General features: G+C 46.3%; 1 protein-coding gene across 1 annotated transcript in view; it reads left to right on the top strand.

The window, feature by feature from the left end:
- LOC310827790 (cytochrome P450 2C25-like) overlaps positions 1 to 4,916 on the top strand; it is a 244,651-nt gene that overhangs the window by 134,725 nt on the left and 105,010 nt on the right. The gene's annotated exons all lie outside the window — the stretch shown is intronic.

The following is a 4,916-nucleotide window of genomic DNA, read 5'->3' as shown; positions in this document are numbered from 1 at the left end:
CCGAGGCGGAGCCGCCGATCGCCCGCTTTTTTCTCTCCCGCACCGCCCCACGATTTATCCTTCCTACGTAAAACGGCTCGGTAAAAAAAAAAAAAGGAGAAAGCCGCCTGGGAGGAGGGACACGCGTCACGCCTCATTCACACGTTACGCTCGCCCCGCGCCGCGCGGGAAAGACGCCGCCGTTGCAAATCATCGCGGAAAAGGCCGGTTCACACGTGTTACGGGTTGGGGGGTTTTGGGTTTTTTCCCCCTCCTCGCCCTCGTGGATTGGAAGCGCAGAGCCGGCGCGGTCCCGCAGACACGTGTCTTTCGCCGGGGGTTTGTACATCGTGCGCCGGTTGCTCCGAGCTTCCAGGAATGGAGGGGGGAAGGGATTGCAACTACTTGCTGTCCCCCCCAAAAAAAACTTGGTTCTCCAGCTGTTGTTGGACTACAATTCCCATCATCCCTGACCACTGGTCCTACTAGGTATGGATGATGGGAGTTGTAGTCCAACTACAGCTGGAGACCCAAGTTTGGAAAAGACTTTCCTGGCAACATTTGATTATTTTAAAATGATATTTTAAAAGATGCTTAACTGTGCCCCCACACCCCTTTCTCTTATTTTAAGGATATTTTTTTAATCACTGATGAGTTTCTTTAGAAGTCTATTACTTAATAAATAAACAAACCCATGTTCTCCTGCTTTTTGTCAACGACGCAGCTGGTTCCCCAACTTGGTGCCCTCCAAGGTTTTGGGACTCAAACTCCCATCGACTCCCCCAGCCAGACAGGCGATTGGGATTATGATTCCCATCAGCACCCAGCCAGCTGATGGAGTTGTAGAGCAAAACATCTGGGAGCCATACTTTCTAGTGGAGACACATTTGGCTTCAAGCGATCAAGCCAGATTCTGATGCCTGGATATCAAGTGATGTACAATATCTCCCTTGTTCGCCAGCAAAGGCTAATTTCCAGAACTTAACACCCCAAATCAAGCCCTCCCGAACCCAGCTCCTTAAAAGTGCTTTGACTTTGGCCAGATTTTCCAACCCTGAGAAAAAGACTGATGATAGATACTCACTGTACAAAAAACCCATTGCTATCTAAAGCATCTGACTGTGCTTTGCAAGGGTCAGGTAAAAAAAAAAAGGCGTCATAAAGTCAAAGGTTGTGTTTTCAAAACAGAGGGAAGATATAGAAAAAGCAGCAAAATAAATCATGGCTCATAGAATGGAAGAGTTGGAAGGGGGACCCCCAAAGTCATCTAGCCTGACCCCTAGCAATGCAGGAATCATAGCTGGCCATCCAACCTCTGTCGAAAAACTTCCAGCGAGATTCTACCATCTTCTGAGTGGGTCCCTTCCCTTGTCAATCACTGCCAGAAAGTTTTTCCTGGAACAATGGCCAAATTTATTGTTTTGGTGGGGGAAGAGGGGTTTTTATACATCTCAATTTGGCACGTAAGAAATGGAATCCCATCAAAGTGTGTAGAAGTGTTGTGGGTTTCCCTTACCCTTAGAAATGCGAAATTTGTGAGTTATTTTCTCTGCAGCAGTCAGCACTCAAATGAGCCAAAGACATTCTTCTCGCAACCAGAGGCCATGTAATAAGTTCCTTAGATCAGACAATTGCTATTTGATTGTCCCACTTGTTCAAATAGGCAAATTATATTCTTAGGTTTGTTAGCTTAGATTTTTTATTTTTTTAGCCTCTAATTTGATTTTACACTATTTTTTTTAAAGTTAACACATGACATCATCTGGTTTAAACCCAGAGTGGTTTAGATACAATCAAAACAAGACACTCCCTACCCACAGGCTTGCAATTTTTTAAAGAAGCCACACGACACACAAGGAAAACAGGCCAAGGGGGGAAGAGGAAAGTCAGAATCAAAACTCAGACGCCTGTTTCTAAACAGTTGTTCCTATAATGAATGGCTGGCACAGTTTGAGGCAGGAGGTCCCTGGTGGAGCTGGGCCTCTAGCGAAACTCTGCCTCTTTTTAAAATCAGAACCAGTGAAGGTGGTGAACGTCCTGTGTAAGTGTCGGGAGGTGGTTGCAGGCTGGATGATGGTCAACAGATTGAGGTCTAATCCTGGCAAGACAGAAGTACTACCATATTTTTCGCTCTATAGGATGCACTTTTCCCCCTCCAAAAATTAAGGGGAAATGTGTTTGCGTCCTATGGAGCGAATGCAGGCTCCTTGGCTTCAGTGATAGCAACGCGAAGCTTCCGAAGCGCAAAGGGAGCGCTCCTTCCGCGCTCCAGAGGCTTCGCGTTGCTTTCGCTGAAGCCTGGAGAGTGAGAGGGGTCAGTGCGCACCGACGAGGAATGACGATAACCGCCTGAAGCCTCCGGAGCGCAGCGGGAACTCGCGCTGCGCTCCGGAGGCTTCGGGTTCCTTTTGCTGAAGCTGGGAGAGCAAGACTCTCCCGGCTTCAGCAGAGAGGGAGAGCTGCGCAGCGCCCCTTCAGCCAAGCGGGAGGAGAAATGGAAGGGGCTCCGTTTCTCCTGCCGCTTCGCTGAAGGGGCGCTGAGCAGAGAGGGGGATATTTTTTGTTGTTGTTGTTCTTCTCCTCTAAAACAAGGTGCGTCCTATGGTCGGGTGCGTCCTATAGAGCGAAAATACGGTATTTCCTGGGCAACCTCCACCCCATCTGACCTGAATGCACCCAGCCACATCTGAAACAAACACACCTTTTCACACCTCGAGTCACACAGAAAGGCAGGATGACAGACATGAAGACAGAACAGACAAGCCCACCAGCTTCAGTCCATGAAGCTTCTGTCAACGGGCTGCCAAAGGTGAATTTCAACCAGCTTGCATCGTTGATCAGTGCCTGGAGGATCCGTGCATCGTTGGTTTTCAAGTATTTATATATGGATTTATTTTTCGGTTGTTCCGTATTAATATTCTGCTCCCCAAACTCTGCAGATCTCTCTCTTTTTCGTTCCCTGAGCAAACTTCAGGTCTTTCTCGCTCACAAATTTCATTAAAATAAATTAATCAGTACACATGGCAACATCCCACAGCAGAGCTTTCCAAACTTTTCATGATGGTGACACACTTTTCAGACTTGCATCATTTCGCGACACAGTGATTCAGTTTTACTAGCAAACCAGAGGTTAAACCAATCCCTTTCCAGCCCTGGGAGGAATGTGGGGAGCATTCGCACGACACACTGCAGCCAACACAATAATCTGTCACAACACAGTTTGGGAAGCTCTGTCCTACGGCTTGGCAGAAGGCTTTGAGTACCTGGGCAAAGAAAACAAATTATAATACATAATGTTAATACACTATACAAATTATAATAATTTGTTTCAAAGCTTGTCCGGGGTGTTGTGTGTTTGTATGTGTTATAAGAGAATCCATGACCAGAGAGGGGATTCCGAAATAAATTTATGAACCCTGTGTGGTATGCCTATTTCCTTTCCTTTAAAACGTTGCCCTTTTAACTGAATTGTACCTTGCAAATGTTGGTAACTGGAGTTCAATCTTTGTATCAATTTCCTTCCTATTTTCTTATTCGTTTTATACTTTTGTATATGTATCTAAACTTTGTATCACTATGTATCTAAACTGTAAAATTGACTTTGTACCACCCGCAACTGTCAAACTGCTTCCCAGCGCCACCTAATGAGTCTGTAAATGGACACACACACACACAAATACAACCTCAGATAGTTTTATTTAAATAAAGGAAAAATGCAGAATAAGGCAACACACCCGCACTGATAAGCAACTCCCAAAATCCTGTCTCTCCTTATCGGACAGCCCCTAGCAGCTCCAAAGTTTTCCTGTAAATAAAGGAAAAACAAACCCATTAGCCAACACCTCTGGAAACAGAAACCAGCCCAAAACCTTTTATGCCCAACAATCGCAAGTAACAACACCACCATTAAAACAATTCAACCCCTTCCGACACCCCACTCACCTGTTCTAATCCTCTCACCACGCCTTGTTTGACGTCTTCTGTTACCATTGTTCTGTATGGAAATTGAAAGGTATATAAGTCAAAATTCTCATTTGTTCGGGGTTCTCTCTCGGTCACCTGCTATGTGAGTGGGAAGCCTGTTTCCAACAGTTTTGCATATAATTTTGATAAAAGATCAGGCTTGCAGACACTTTGCTTTCTGAAAATCCTGGTCTGATCTGTGTTTATTTCCTGACCGGTTTGAGCCTCTTTCCGAAGGTCCAGCCTTCCTTAAGAAGCTGAACCCCTTGCAGGGACCCCAAACTTAACTCCTATTTCAGTATGTGCTGGAACAGTTGCAAACCATGTTGATGTTTCATTTTATTAGTTGCAATATTATTTTTATTTTATTTCATTTATTGAATTTATATACTGGCCTATACCCGGGGGTCACTTTGATAATTGCAATATTCACCTTTTGAATAAATTATTTTGAATAATTAATTAATTGAATAAATTAATTTTAAATACATGATTAAATGCAATCTTTATTATTTTAATGAAACCGAGCAAACAAATACATCTGGGGACTTGCCCACCCAGCCCACACCTCCCAGGCTCCAAGATTTGCAAAGCAACCATGTTGTTTTGGGAACCCTCCCCTTCCTTTCCGAAGGAGGAGGCGGAAGTTCTCTGCTGGTCTGACGTCACATCCGGTGTCCCCTTTTTTTGTCAAGAGAGAGCTCTCTCCGTGCAGCGCCACCTGCGGGCGGGAGGTCAGAACGGCACCAAAGCACCCTGCGGGCAGCGAGGCGATTGCGCCCGCCCGCGCATATTCTTCGCCCCGCCCCGGGAGGAGAGCCGCAGAGCTGCTCCGGGAGGGGTGCGCATGCGCAAGTAGGCCGCGCCCACCGCCGCTTATTTATCTGGTTGCCGTCTCGCCCGCGCGCCGTTCTTTTCTAAGGGATGGCTGCGCAGCGCCACCTGCCGGCAGGAGCGAGGAGAGCACAGACTCG

This window comes from Podarcis gaigeae (genome assembly GCF_964106915.1).
Source record: "Podarcis gaigeae genome assembly, chromosome: 12".
NCBI classification, from domain to species: Eukaryota; Metazoa; Chordata; class Lepidosauria; order Squamata; family Lacertidae; genus Podarcis; species Podarcis gaigeae.
This window is presented reverse-complemented; position numbering and strand designations above follow the sequence as displayed.